A 16,850-nucleotide genomic window follows, 5' to 3' on the forward strand; every position below is an offset into this window, starting at 1 on the left:
TAGGAAAACAAACTTCAAAGCTACTGGTTTCATAGCAGGGATTGAACTACGATATATATATGGACATATAGTGAAATATTGTAATTGTTGAACCTAGGACTCCAATTACTCGCGGTGCTTGCATTTAATCGAGGTATTGGTGAGGAATATTGCTTGCTTGGCTTGGAGACCGGGTAAGGGGATCCTCACTTACCCTAGTTATGGCATTTTGTGAATGTACGTATATGTAAATATACAAATGCCTATGAAAGCTGCATATATTTTGCTGTGATAAAACCATGAGGAAAAATGGTTTTGTTTGATATCATGATATGCATGTTGTTTTATTACAGGACCGGTGCACCTACAAATAGACGATTTGGACTAAAGTTGAGACAAGCGTTGTTCCTTGTCTACTTCTCTGTCGTTCATTGCCTCACTGTCTTGAAGGAATCTTGTGTAGCCAAACTTAGTGCTTTGTACTTTCCAAATCGTACTAAAGAGTTGATTTAGTATGTTTACTTACGTTAAACTCTTTGGTTTTGTTGTAGATTGTGAAGTTCTTTTCCTATGTAAAAATTTTATCCAAATTCAGTTTCCTTTTTACTCTTCGTTTTACCAAAATGATTTCCGCTTCTGTACTACTTAAAAATAAATTATTTTATTCCCCTCAAATAGCCTTATGTTCTATTAGGAATGTAGTGCTATAGTGTTGGATTTTAACACTATAGTATTGCGTTACTAATAAAGCGTGGCACTATTACGTGCCCAATTTATGGCATCTCCTCGCCAGCCACACCTCCTGGCCGTTAAACGTATTCTACGGTACATCATAGGCTCGCTAACTCATGGGTTGTTGCTTCGTCCGCAACCTGTTCCCTCTCACATTTTTGCTTATTCGGATGCCGACTAGGCTGGTTGTGTTGATACTCGTCACTCAACAACGGCGTATTTAATTTACCATGGCAATAATCTGGTGTCATGGTGTTCTAAAAAGCAACCAATGGTCTCAAAGTCCAGCACTGAGTCCGAGTACCGTGCTTTATCTCATGCGTGTGCAGAAACTACGTGGCTTTCCTATCTGTTCCATGAGTTAGGTATTGCTGCTCAATTTCCTATTCACCTCTACTATGACAATCTCAGCACCACTTACATGGCTGCAAGCCCAGTGTTCCATGATCGGACTCCCCACATTGAGTTAGATTACCACTTTGTTCGTGAATGTGTTGCTTTGGGCAGTCATCTCCGTTTTCTGCCTTCTGTCGACCAGCCTGCAAACTTACCCACCAAGGGCCTTCACAAGCCACGTCATCTTCTTCTTCAGTCCAAACTTGTTCATCCTTCGACCCCAAGTTTGTGAGGGATGTTAAACAAGAGTCCAACATATGTTAAACTTACTATTGTATTCTGACTTTTGATGATAATATTCTTATCTCTTGTATCTGACATAGATGGAGACTTGAAATCCAAGGACTCTTGTACATCAATCTTATGTAACTATTTATACAGAGGAATGAAGCAATGAAAATCAATGCTTTCAGAAATATTTTCTCACCTTAAATTAGTTTTCTACATGTTCATTCGCAATCTATCCAAATCTTGAATAACCAATTATTTGTACCCACTCCACAAGCCTTGATATTTTTCTTTCAGTATTTTATTAGTTAGTTTGAGTCACTGCTCTGGTGAGACCAATATATGTGTCTCACGTGTTGCATGCGTGGATGCCATTTCTCTAGTTTCATTATAAGAAAAACTAATGAAAATAGCTTGAAAACTTTGAGTTTTAATGATAATGACAAAATAAAGGGTAAAATGAATAGTACCAGGTTTGACTTTTTAGTGTAAAAATGTGGTTTTTCGTTAAAGTGAACAGTAATACGGACTTTTCATTAAAACTCTCTTCATTATATTCTAAAGCTACAATAACTTAAAGGTTCAGCATAAAGATTCAAATGGATTATAACTCAAGCAAAGCCAGTCTCTTATGCCTTGGCTTAAATTGGCAGTTTTGATTTGATATATATTTTCAGTGTATCGTCAAGAAAAGAAGAATCATGTGATAAATGAAATAGAGGAAGAAATTAATGTTGTAACAGATCATTTGACATATAATAACATATTTTAGAAGCAACATAATATTGCATATACATTTCTTTACTATTTTTTCTCTTAGCAAACAATATATACCTTCTGGGCATGCAGATTTAATATATATAAAGTAACATAATATTGCATATACATTTCTTTACTAATTTTTCTCTTAGCAAACAATATATTGCTTCTGGGCATGCAGATTTAATATATATATATATATATATATATATATATATATATATATGCGTGTGTGTGTGTAACATATAATATATTATGAATATACAACACTATGAGTCTAAGTTACATAATGGACTTGTAACAATTTATTGAACTTGCAATTCGTGAAGTCAAACTTAAGACACCCCATTCATCCACACATCACCACCACCATTTATAAGTAGAGAGAAATATCATTAGTTTGTAATAAATAAAGAGATGATCAACATGGTGGTCAGTAGATTTGGTACGTACAATAGCATCATTTTTTTTTATAGGAGGCATCTCACCACACAGCCCCCAGTACCACATGAATGCAATAGTGTAATTTTGGTCCCGAGTCAAACATTATGTCAAAGTAGAGTCGGTAAAAATAATGAGTCCATTGAGAATCCAGACTTTTACTCCTTTTCATTAAACCAACCCCTTGGTGTTAAAACTTAAAATTACTAGCATCATTTTAAAATAAAAGATCAATTACATTATTATTGGGGTAAAATATTTTAGAAACCAAAATTGCAGATTATTTATAAATTAAATGCCAGGCTATGTAGACTTGAAGAGGGCACAGTATCACCTTCTAGAAGGTCTGGAACTGCAATTGAGTTAGCACTAATTATTTGTCTAACAGGGCTCTCCGGTAGTTAATTAAGAGCGCGGTGATGGGGCAGTCTAAACACTTCTAAAAAAGAATGCGGATCCTCTCTGGATCCTCTTTGTGAGCATTCTGGAGATTCTCAAATCGTATCCGTTCATTGTATGTTGTGTGCCATAAATCATTTTAAATACTTTTATTTAAAATTAAATACAAATAATACCTGATAAAAACTGATCGTACGATATACGATAAACGATCACGATTTGAGGATTTACAGTATCCTCACAAAGAGAATCCAAAGAGAATCCTCATGTTCTCAAAAATTCATTGGCAAAAGATGAAAACCTACATGAAATGGTTCATGATTGGATAATTGACCCAAAAAAAAGGTTCACAAGTGGAACCACTATATTAGGTTTTTTTTCCTCACGCATAAGCAAATCAAAGGTTTTTATACTAGCCAATAGAATTCAACTTTTCTTCATTCAGTCGACTTCGTTAGTGCCATTTCACGACTTTGCATGTGCTTATAATTAAGTAGTTAGACTACTAATTGTATCAAAAGTGGAATTTTTTATGGATTCTTCACCACCTCATATTTTTTACACATTATTTTATAATGTTGGCATTAGAATTGTGTCAAAAAAATGAGGTGGCGGTGAATCTAGAGAGAATCCTACATTTTAGAGTCTTGTATTGTGAAACATTAACTATCTGCACTTTACTTCGAAACACACAATTAGTTTTTTTTTTTTCTTTTTTTTTCAGATAAACACACAATTAGTTGTGTACTAATAATGTTACTCCATGTCAAAGTTCTGTGTCGATTTGAAAAAGATGAGTTATATATGCGGATGCTATGAAGCACGGATACTGTAGTTTGATCGCGTATTTTGTATCGATATGTTGAAATTTATTTGGTTTATTTAGGAAATTAATTAGAAATTTGATTTGATTTTGTAGTTGGGTATTTTTGGCATTTAAGCATTAGGATTTCTTAGGTTTATTGCTCTATAAATAGAGCTTGTAATTTAGTTTGAGGATCAAGTTATTCACAATGTAGTCTCTTAAGGTTTTGTAGCCGTTCCGGCATTCTTGGTTGTTTAATAATATTCTTATTTTTTGTTAATCTTGTTCGTTGCGCACTCTGATATTCAACTTGGTATCAAAGTGGGTTCGATCCTTTGGATCCAATTTGCTCTTGTATGGTATCAGTTTGTTTTGTCAGTTTTTGTTCTTTTGGTTTAGTTTTGGTCTCAATTACGCTTTCGCTTCCGCTTCGGTCTGTGTCATTTGTTCTTCTTGGTCACTCTGTTTATGTTCCTGTTTTTGTCTTTGGAAATTCGGTATTGATAGTCGTAGTAGTCTGAAAAGAAAAAAAAAAGGCTTGATTGTTTTTTTTGGAGGCCCACACGGGGATGAAAGAAATATTAGGGTCGTTTTGTTTCTTCTCTCTCTAGGTTGTTCTCTGGATCTTGAATTTTTTGTGGGTTTCAATGTGTCCTTTTCAGGTTGTGAAGTTTGAGGTTGGATCGGGAAAATAGTGGTCGTTTGTTTTTCAGTGGTTTGGTTGTTTTTAAGGCCGCTTGTATTGGGAGGTTTGGTGTTGCCTTCCGTGACGATTGCTCGAGTGTTTGGACTGGTGACTACTCGAGTAACGTTGCGAAAGTTGGGTTTTTTGCTTGCTTGTTCAGGTTTGTTATGGAGTTCGCAATTGGCATTAGCATTGGAATCTTGCACTGGCACTGGCATTGGAATCTTGTACTTGCACCGATGGAATTTCGTATCAAAATTGGCATCGGAAATTGGCATCAACATCGGCATTGGTATTGGTATTGGCATTAGAATTGGTATTGGCATTGGTATTGGCATTGGCACTGGCACTAGCACTGGAATTTGGAGTCTTGCATTTGCATCTGCTTGTTGGCAACCTCATGACGTATACCGCCATGAGTTTGACGGGGGGTGTTGAAATTTATTTGGTTTATTTAGGAAATTAATTAGAGATTTGATTTGATTTTGTAGTTGGGTATTTTTGGCATTTAAGCATTAGGGTTTCTTAGGTTTATTGCTCTATAAATAGAGCTTGTAATTTAGTTTGAGGATCAAGTTATTCACAATGTAGTCTCTTAAGGTTTTGTAGCCGTTCCGGCATTCTCGGTTGTTTAATAATATTCTTATTTTTTGTTAATCTCGTTCGTTGCGCACTCTGATATTCAACTTGATATACTTGATTGGATACGATATTTGCCTCTTAGTCTCGGATACTCCTCGTAAGATACATTTACACTTCAAAAAAGATAATGAAGATAAAGTAATTGGGAAGAGCTATATTGAAAGTTGATGAATAGAAAGGGTTTGTCTCTGTTTAAAATCATGATTACGACTCTCACACTCTTTCTTACTGTATATAAAGAGTATTCAATTTCTAACCTTTCTTCTCCAAGAAATCATATGAACTTGAATGTGAACGATGAATTACGTTTTAAATTATATATTTTTATCACTATATATATTTTTATTTGTTGTACACATGCCCTATCATATTCTAGTTTTTAGAAATTTCAATATCGCCGTGTTGTATTGTATCGCATCATTGTATTTGTATCTGTATCCATACTTCTTAGTGGAAAAAAAAACAAAGAATTTGAGCGCGACCGCCTCAGATGATTGAGGTGCTGTATGGATTGATAATTGTAGCTAAGGCCGAGTCAGAACGATTCATCGTAAGAACTATTTTAAGATATTTTCAGCGAATAAATAATGAGAATTACCAAAAGTGTAAACCCTAAACCCTATAGCACAACCTCTCTTATTAATTATCACTGTGGATAGTTCTCGGAGGTTTTGGTTAGGAACCTCATTAGTTAGTCCTTCTCAAATAGCTAAGCTTAGCTATCTTAACAAAATAATTCATTTTTATTAGTTAAGGTGGCGAGATAACGCACCAAAAGTAACAAAATAAGGGCTAACAAGCTTTACATCCTAGCTAGAACACAATCTGCAATCCACTACATACTGGAAAACTCTAAATTATTGGACTGCAAACCTTTTGGAAAGTTGTGTGTATATATATACTCCTACCCAACCCTCAAATCCAAAATGAAATTAAAACAAAAAACAATCAAAATTATTCAAAAATGACAAAAATCTAAATAAATAATATTTGACCTAGTAAAGCCATGGTTTCGCAACAAAGCCATGGGGTGCAAAAATTGGACGCCACAGCCTGCCACAAAGAAAACTTGTGGCCTTAAATCTGTTGAGATGTGCATGATTTGATCAGCTAATATTATGACAAAGCCAATTCAGTACCATAGTGTATATAGGCATAGCGCAAGTATAGTTTCGATAGATAAATTTACTCACTTCGAAAGGAGTATGTTACATTAACTTGGAACAAGAAAAACTTTTAAATGCTACCAATTAAGTTTGATCTTATATGCTACTTAAGTGTTGTTGATTCATGTTTGCATACGCTTGTGATGTGCAAATGTAGTGCATAAACAATGCCTATAAGATAAGGCAAATCCAGCGATTTCTAGTATGGTACCTTTTCGATCATATTCTTTTTTCATTGTGCAAAATCTTTAGTACCTCCTGTGTACAGACACAAGATGCCCCGTAAAGCTAAAAGGAGGGGACTAAAAGTTCCAATTCTACATATCACATTTCGAACTCATCAATACCATATTTGTGGGTGGCAATCTACAATTTGTTAACCACTATCGAATTAAACCAAAAAAATATATATATATGTGTGTGTAATAATATATTTCAAAAAGAAAAATCAGACCTGAAGTTTAAATGCAAATCAGTGTTTCATGTTTTCCTAATGGAAGGTGCTTGAATGCCACTTTAGACTTTACATTGAAGTCAAATCGTATGATTGATTGCAGTATTTCGGAGATAAAGCAAAGTTGAGCTGACCTTGAAATTGTTAGTTAAGAATTAGTTTATAATAAACCGTGTCGGCAGCAGAACAACTCAATAAAAGTTGACAGCTTTTTAACAAAAACAAATTAGAGGTTTCACATCCTTTGATTGTACATATTATTTTTAAATACAACGATATATTAATTGATTATCAAATTCATCATTTACACGGTTTAAAACTTAAAATCTTTCTTTTTTAATTCTTGAATAAATAATAATCAGAATTATTTCAAAATTCAGAATAAAAACATTGACCGCAATATATTATATTTTATGGGAAAGTAACACCGATACCGAAAACTTAATTAATTTTGAGGGTTTGCAACCTTTAAGCGCACGTATTTTCACTGCCTGCTTGAAAGAATTTTGGGAGAGCTAAAATTATTTTATATAAGAACCGCAAGAAAGGTCATTATTTTTAAAATTATTCAAGTAATTTATTCAAGAAGCACATGAAAAATGTTTTTTTTAATAAGAACCGCAAGAAAGGTCATTATTTTTAAAATTATTCAAGTAATTTATTCAAGAAGCACATGAAAAATGTTTTTTTTAATAAAATCAAGTAAATGACAACAAATTTTATATAGAAGCACTTTTCAAGTGTTTTCTTCATTAGTGAATGAGCCCTAATTCTAAACACTTAAATTACTCGTTTTGATCCTTGTCTACAATCATTATTATTTTTTTTCAAAATGATGACACATAGTGGCAAGTTACGGTTATCCACCACTTCCAGACATTTCAGTAGTGAGATACTTGTAAATAATTTATGACATATTTACTTACTTTGGACAGTAATCAAAATTAAACAAGTGAACAAAAGACAATTCGAATATATATACAAGAGAAATCATTAATTAGAATATTTCAATACGTACCGCATTCCAAATATATAAGCATGTCAAAAAACAATGAGAGCCCACCTCGCACACGTAAAGGCACTCAAAAAGAAAGATAACACAACCCCACCTCGCTCCGTTGCCAACTTGCCATCCTTATATGCAATTGAATCGTAAATTTCAACATGCATAATAAAAGGGAAGAACATCATAATTCTAGTAGCTAATCACCCGGGGGGTGGAAGATATGCTTTTTCTCTTTAATTAGCGGGGAAGCCTAAGACATGTGAAGGGTCTAAAAATATAAACAACATGTAAGAGAAACGGGAAAAGGTGTAGCCTTCCAGGGGAAAACATTGGAAGTACTCCAAAGGCTCCAACTTTTTCAATGCTTTATCTTTACTGTTTTGTTGCCAAAGCTTAGCCCCTGCCGACTTTGTTGGTTTGATATCCACCAGGAGAGTACCCCTAAAGAGTGAACAAGGTTCTTTGGTCGGTTTGCGACCCCTGGATGCCGAAGGCATCCTTGGGGTGATCTCGTAGTTCCTATGGGGTGGAGTGGGGTGTTTTACTGACTCGAGAAGTATTGGACGTGTTTAATACAACCTCACACCCAATAAAAAATGGTTTATGAACAGATTTCAAACACTTTTACAAACCTAGCACAGGCTCTACCATCATCAATGACTTCAATGCTCTACTTAATTACAAGTCTCCACTACTAAGCTCTGCAGCTCCTGCCGACTTTGATTACCATCACAATAAGAAAAAAGGTAATGCTAGGGAGACCAAATTTGTAACTAAATTTTGTAAACTAAATGATATGAAAGTTAATGATTGAATTATTACTCAAGTGTTTATTAATGTGCTTATTTTTTATTGCTGACACATTATTAATTTTACAAATTTAATCTACCTAGCATTACTCAAACAAAAATATCTTTTGGTTGATGAGACTGGCCCAACTCAGAATGCCCTTCCATTTTTTACCAAGTAAAGGAATGTGCATCCATCATTGGATTTGGATCAGCATATCTTCAACTTGTTTAAATATGTATATTCTCTTTGTTTGAATTGGGCAACGATAAAGAGTTGTGTGTAAGAAGAGAAAATATGTGTGGTTATCGTTTTTCTTTTACTTCAGAAGCTACCAGCATCTCTTAAACAAGCCAATGAAAATATTAGCAGCTACAAAAATATTTGATTGTCACATGTAATTATGAAGAATCGTTCCTCGTCCGTCTCTCTAGCATTGCTCTTTCATCAATGTGTCAAACTACAACATGAATGTTGGCATGCGTGAAGTAAGTCAAAAGAAATATTACAACATTCATGATCGGATCCAACAAGAAATCCCTTTCCCTAAACCCAAGTAAAAATTCCCTTTCAATATATGAACATTGACTCTGTCTAATTACTAATTAGTATCTTTTTAAGGCACATTGACATTACAGTAGTGGAATAGAAGAGGTTCCCGACTCCTATAGGGGCATAGGAAATGATTGAGAGTCCTTTAGGGCTTTTTCTTTTAAGTGTCCCTACGAACATCTTCATCCAACAAATGTCTATACGGGATATGTATATATGTTGCAATAGGAGTAGTATACGTAGAGAACTGGATACAATGCCCCTCAGAGGTTTACCATTATAGACAAATCACTACTTTACTTTATATCCCCTCAATATGTTCTTCCCAAAAGACGCAAGAATGTTGTACCAAAATAAAGCCATAACTGTGGAGCAAATGCTAAGACAGTAATAATTGTGGAGCCTAAAATAATTCCAAAAATTCGCAGCTCGCATCCTTGAAGGTCTCAACAGCTGAATACGACTGCCCACAGCTCACCTGCCCTTAGTAAGGAATTAAAGATAAGGATTAATTACCCAAATCCTATCTTTAATACATTCCCAATTGAAGATTGACTCCAATCAAGTAAGTAATTCTAATTTAAATAAATTAGGGATAATTACACCATTATCTCAAGACATTATTTCCTATTTAATATCTTGGGAATATTTAGAGAATATCTCTCCATTAAACACTACGGCCGGCCCTATCCCTATAAATACCCCATATTCTACCAAATTTTCTGAGCTTTTGCAACCCTAAAAAAGCCCTAAACACTTTACACTATCACAGAAACTATCTTAGGCATCGGAAATCCGTTGACCTAACCCCCCCCACCTCGTGGACGCATGAGGCTTAGGTCTTTGATCAAAGGTGTCGATTGTTTTGCAAGTGCATTTACGTCATGATTGAAGATGGCAAAAATTTGCATCGACAAATTGGTGCTTTCATTGAAAGCTAATTCAAGACACTCGAAGAAGCCTCTCACATTTGTTTCTTGAATTTTCTATTACGTTGAATTTCTCACACATCGTATCAATTAATTTTTCCTAGGAAAGTTTCTTGATCAATCTTTGGAGAAAGGATACAATGGTAGGAAATTCAGAAACTACGACAAACGGAACCATGTACATGCAAGGATTTGGACTATAGAGACGAGGACATAGCCCCACGACGGAGGTCCTCAAGGCTTGGTAGGAAGAGCCCCACCTCCATGAAGCCGCGCCACTACCACCACCACCGTGACCCAGCAGCCATGGCAGGGCCACTAGGCTATGGCACCATTTCCACCATCGCTACCCTTGCAGCGCCGCACCCACACAAACCCTAGGCAGAAGGCCCAAGTCTATTTCCAAGCCCATGAGCAGAAAACCAAAAACTTGGCAACTGCCACAACAGGCCTAGGGTAGGAGGTCCAACCCACTGCAGTAGCAAGCCTAACTGCACAGCAGGCCCAAACCCGAGCCCAAAACACGGTAGTTGCTGCCAGCCAAAAAGCTCAACGGGCCCAAGCCCAAGCCACCCAGCCATCAGGCTATGATGTGGCAGCTCAACGCCAGAAGGTCCTACGCCCATGCAGGCCTAAGGTAAGCAACTTCCGATCCAATGCGCCCCGCGACCCACTCTGATGACCCAGTGAGCGGTATAATCCATTCCAAGCCCACCTCCACCTCCAGCGATCTAGATACCGACCACAAGTTCTGCGATCGATTCAGGGTTACTTTCACCCCACTTTTCCTCTGAAATGCCAACTTTGGGTTTAAGTTTTATACCTGCAATCCACTATACTTCCACCATGCATGGGGACGCCCATTATCCAGACTCTTCCAATCAAAATGGCAAGCACCACCTACCCTAGCTTGTCGCCAATTTGACGAACGCCCTCGCACAGCAGACCACCTTGGTGAACCAATTCCTTAAGCACATTAAGATACAGCGCGCCCTAGACGAGGTGTCTGAAAGTAGGACAATGACAGAAGAACGTGACCTATTCCAACGACGTCCCGGCAAAGAGCCGTTCAGCCCACCGTGAATCGTGCATTTGGGTTGTGTGCACTTTTGTTTAGACCTTTAGGGAAACGTCTTCTCCCGCCTAGATGTGCAGAGAAGCATGCATTCTCGACTCGGCTCACGAGTCGGTGTGCATTCAATGTTGGGTCCACTCTCCGATGAGTACTTAGGACATTCCGGGAGAAGGGTCCACACGAGGCTAGGCCCACAAGAAGATCCTCCTATGAGACAATGAAGTAGGTAGCCACATGACACCCAGAGAAGAGCACGTGAGCAGTCTAGCTTAAGTTCCACTAGCAGCCCATGCCCAGAGGGACAGCGAGCAGCACAAATTGAACCATGTGCACTGCGATAGCGGTACAGATGAGTAAGGCATGCCGAAGAGTAACCTGGACCAGCAAGTCAACACCGGGGGCAGCTATAGGCTCCGCTGCTCCACTAGGAAACTACCGGCGATGCCATTTGGAGAGATGTGGTCAACCTAAGCAGGTCACCCTTTACTGACAAAACGAAGCAGACGGAAGCACTGCAGAAGTTTAGCCCTCGGCATTTCACCTTGTTCAAAAGAGATGAAGATCCGAATAGACATTTGATGCACTACTGAATGGTTCCACACCCTGCCACCACATTTAATCCAGAACTTTAGAGAACTTTCCTTGGTTTTCACTAAGGAATATTCATCCTATTGCTCAATAAAAAAGAAGTCTGACCACTTCTTTAACATGAAGAAGGACCCGAATGGGTCACTTCGTACTTACGTTAAAAGATTCAAGGCTGAGAAGATGAAGATTGTCGAATGTGATGACCGCATCGCATGCTCAGCTTTCCGAAATGAGCTCTCAGTAGATCACCCATTTTCAGAAAATTGATTATGGGCGAGAACCTATCCCTGGCAAACTCTTATGCATTTGCAGAAAAGCACCCCCTCTAGGATGAGGAAAAGCACTCCCATAAGCCACCTGAGCAGCCACACGAAGATGAGGAACCAACTCAAAAGAAGGTGAGCAATAAACTGCTCAACAACAAAAGCAAGCCAAGAGACAGACGCAGAGACCGATCCCTAGCAAAATGAGGCACAATGCCCAAAAAGTACACCAAGTTCTCAGCCTCGATCAACCAGATCCTTCGCGACCTCAAGGACAAGCCATGGTTCAAGCTAGTGCCACCCATAAGGGGCCACACCTCTAAGATGGACCAGACCAAGTATTGTGCATTCCAAAGAGGCCCTGGATACACAACCAATGACTACACCACATGAAGGAGGTACCTTGAGCAGCTCGTGAAAGAAGGCAAGTGCGACCAGTATATCGACAGACCAGCTGCCCGGCCGAGGCAAGAAGCAGATGCCAATACCGAACCCTCAACCAAGACAATCAGAATCAACAACATATTTACCGAATCCGAGCATTTGGGGGCCACTAATAACTCCAAGAAAAGGAAGATCTAGCATGCGAGATCGGTCTATTAGGTTCAAGCTTTAAATGTTGTACATGGACTAATCGTCAGCTTCACCAAGCAGGACACTGAGGGAGTAGACTTTCCCCATGACAACGCCCTAGTGATTTCTGTACAACTGGTCCACGCCATCGTTAACAGAATTATGGTGGACAACAGTAACTCAGTCAACATCCTACAACTGTTAGTCATCCAAAACATGGGCCTGAAAAACACTATCCAACGCAAAGCAGAGGTCTTGATCGGATTCAACGGACTCATATCAACTACCATTGGCACTATCGCACTTAACGTAACCAGCCCGCCGATTGTCTCATCGCAGACCTTCATGATTGTCAACGACCCATCTCCTCATAATGGGATATTGGGCCGACCCTAGCTAGTGAAGATTGGAGTTGTGACCTCGATCGAGTATTAGAAAATTTGATTTCACATCCCAAGAAGAGTAGTTAGAGAGATCAAAGGCGACCATGCCAAGTCCAGGCGATGCACTGTACAAGTTCTCAAGGAGTCGAAGAATAAGTCTTTTACCCCAATAGTAGCAACTGAAGTGCAGAAAGACGATTCTACCTCTACCAAATAGCAATCAGAGTAGACGGGTCAAAAAGATGGCATCAAGGTCGACAATGCCCTTGCAGATGAATCAGGATGGAAACTCGAAGAAAACGCCGAGCACATCTCCCTTGACCCTAAACAGCAGTTAGACCATGCAAAATGCACTTCCAAATAAGATATGAGCAATCCTATATACGAAGCCCCTTACCATTCTGAACGAGATCCAACGTCTGACTTGACGAGCAGCCGCACTCAATCGTCTCCTCTCACGATCCACCGACTGATTCAAACCCTTTTTCAAGGAAATAAAAAAGGCGCAGAAGGACAAGTGGGACGATAAGTGCGAGAAAGCATTTCAGAACTTGAAGAAGCATCTGACATCACCACCTCTATTATCTTAGCCAGAGGCAGGGAAGGATCTATGCATCTATATGGCAATATCTGAATCAACAATTAACTCTACCCTCATACAAGAAGAGCTGAGGGCCCGATCACCTGTATTCTACAATTCAAAAGATCTCCTCGATGCGGAAACCAAATACCCAAAAATCAAAAATTTGATTTTGACGCTAGTTATTGCAACTTGAAAGCTCAAGCCATACCTTTAGACATACACAGTCATCGTCATGATGTGATATTCCGCACAGCCCAGACGCACGACGTTAAAGGTGCAAAAACTGGCGGACATTCCGACGAGCGCAGCAACTCAGCCCATAAACACCCCGGAGGTAGCCAAGCACATTGTAGCCGCACCAGCCCCACCTACAGAACATTTCGACGTTTACATGTCGACGTATCATCCAACTACCAGGGATCGGGAGCAGGCCTAGTTTTCACTACCCTGGATGGTTCAATGCTCGAGCAGGCAATCACTCTAAGTTTCTAAGCATCAAACAATGAAGCAGAGTATGAATCCCTACTAGTAGGTCTCCGATTGGCGAAAAACCTAGTGGTGAGAAAGCTCGCGATCTATTTCGATTCCTAGCTGATCACCAACCAAACCTCAAGGTAGTATACAGCAAAACATCCAAGGATGGCCAGATACCTCGAGAAAGTACGACAGCAGCTAGCGACGTTCTAGGCATACACACCCACTTAGGTTCCATGAGCAGAAAATGACCACGTAGATGCACTAGCAAGCTTAGGCTCCGCGCTAGACCATTAGCTTAGGCGCTCCATCTTAGTCGAGTACATGGAAAAGCCAAGCATAGATGAGGGACCAGTAATCGAGGTGGCGCATGTTAGCACAACCCCTCGAGTTGGCAAGATCTCATCATTGACTACATAGTTAATAAAGCACTCCCCGCAGATAGACTGGAGTTGAGGAAGCTCCAGATGAAGGCAACACACTATTACATGTGGAACAACATACTCATTTGTAGATCCTTCTTAGGACCACATCTTCATTATTTATCGCCTCTAGACGATATGAAGATTCTTAGCTCAATCCATGAAGGCGTTTATGTAAACCACTCTAGAGGCCGCTCCATGGAGCAAAAAGCTTTCAACGCTGGCTATTACTGGCTAGCCATACTTCAAGACACCAAGGAATATGTACAAATGTATGACAACTGCTAGCGCTTCAAGCCCGTGCCAGCACTACTTGCCAGCGAACTCCACCCACAGATGAGCCCTTGGCCATTCATGCAGTTTGCGATTGACCTGGTAGGACCAATGCCACCTGCTACTGGGGCAAAGGCATGATGATCGTAGCGGCCGACTACTTCACAAAATGGGTCGAAGCCAAACCCATGACTATAACTACCCAGAAAGACATAGAACACTTCACATGGAAGAACATCATCTGCCATTTCGGCATCCCATATTCCATCGTCATCGACAATGGTCCACAGTTTGTGGGCAAAGACTTGGCGAAGTTCTTCGAAAAATATGGCATCAAACAACACATGTCCACACCCCGGTATCCGTAGGGCAACAACAAGTCGAAGCGTCCAACAAGATCATCGTGACTGCCTTAAGAAAACATTCTCAAACAAGAAGGGTCAATGGCCAGACGAGCACTCTGGTGTTTTATGGGCATATTGCACCACCAAAAGATGAGCAACTGGCAAAACTCCATTCTCCCTAGCGTATGGTTCCGAGACAATCATTCTTCCTAACGTCATTGTGTTAAGCATTAGCACCGTACTGCCAAATTTAGAGCAAAATGAGAAGGAGGTGGTGGTAAACTTAGACTTGTCAGAGGAAGGGCGCGAGAAGGTTATCACCTGCATTGCAGCCTATTAGTAGCAGCCCCCCTCCAACTACAACAAGAGGGCAAAAATCAGGCAGTTCCAGCTAAGAGACTTAGTCCTTAGAAAAACCTTCATCACTGCCTGACAGGAAGGTTCTAAAAAGATGGCTTCCATCTGGGAAGGTCCATACAAAATCAGTCGAATAGGCGGAAGGGGCAGCTACATCCTCACCACTATGAGCGACAAAGAAATCTACAAGCAGTGGAATGCCTACAACTTGAAAAAGTACTACGTGTGACCTCTCACCATTCCTTGGACCTCGTTCAAGATAAAAAAAATTTTGAAGACTCAAGCAGCTCGACAAACAAAACTTCGCATGCCGAGAATTATCAGTTGTTATGCCATTATTGCTTACAAGCAAAGTTAATAAAAGCCTCTATTTTCAATGAAGATTGAAGGAATTATTTACAAGCTTAGGCCCAATGCATAAACAAACTGACCAACCCTATGACAAATAGAAGACGCCCTATGCCCTGCAAACATGGCGTAAGCTCTCCAGCGTGAGAGGGTAAACCAATCCCTCGACACCTATCTGGTAAGCTCTCCAGTGCGAGAGGGTAAACTAATTACTCAACCACCCATGTGACAAGCAGGTGAGGAAAACTTATTCTTTCCTCCCTCATTGGCAACAGGCTCTACAGCAACGATTGGGCAAGCCAAATGCCTCATCCTTTATCCGTTTTATCTCTCTATCACACTATCGCCATCCACCTGCACAGGCCCCTGCCCAGCAGCCCTCAAGGTTCGACCCGAGCTGACCTTTCAGCACCCTAACGTCGCTAACACCTCGGCCAAGCTGAGCTGACCTTTTTGCCGCACCACCTGTAGCCCTGTGGCATCCTTGGCACGCCACTCATACCTCCTTGGCACCCGCCGAGCCAATTTATCAAGTCTCAAAACTCCCAAGAAAAATTCAAGAAGAAAAAAATTCAATTTTTTCTTACCTTGGTGCGGCACAGAGAAGAAGAACAACAACGAGAGATGACTGTTTGCAAGGGCAAGAAACGAAGAATGCTAGAGGTAGGGGAATAAAAATTTCCTTTGGCTTCTTTTCCTTGTTAGAATAATGATTGTTCTCCAAACTTATTTAATCCCCTGCTTAAGGCAGAATTAAATAGGTATTGGGGCAATTATTTTCCTTTTCCTGGAAGAAGTCTGTCTCCAAATCAAGAAAGAAGATCAAATTCAAATTGGGAAATAATGCTATAAGCCCAAGCAGCCTGGGATTCCTACACCTACTATCATTTTCCTGCATGTAGCATAGTAGGTGTGGGGGCATTTATGGAGCCTAAAATAATCCCAAAAATTCTAGAGGCCACACATGGACTTTTATTCAAGAAAGGAAAGATTGCCCTCAGCTCGCATCCCTAAAGGTCTTAGTAGCTGAATACGATTGCCCACAGCTCACCTGCCCTTGATAAGGAATTAAAGATAAGGATTAATTACCCAAATCCTATCTTTAATACATTCCCATTTGAAGATTGACTCCAATTAAGTAAGTACTCCTAATTTAAATAAATTAGGGATAATTACACCATTATCTCAAGATATTATTTCCTATT

This window comes from Malus sylvestris, chromosome 11 (genome assembly GCF_916048215.2).
Source record: "Malus sylvestris chromosome 11, drMalSylv7.2, whole genome shotgun sequence".
NCBI classification, from domain to species: domain Eukaryota; kingdom Viridiplantae; phylum Streptophyta; class Magnoliopsida; order Rosales; family Rosaceae; genus Malus; species Malus sylvestris.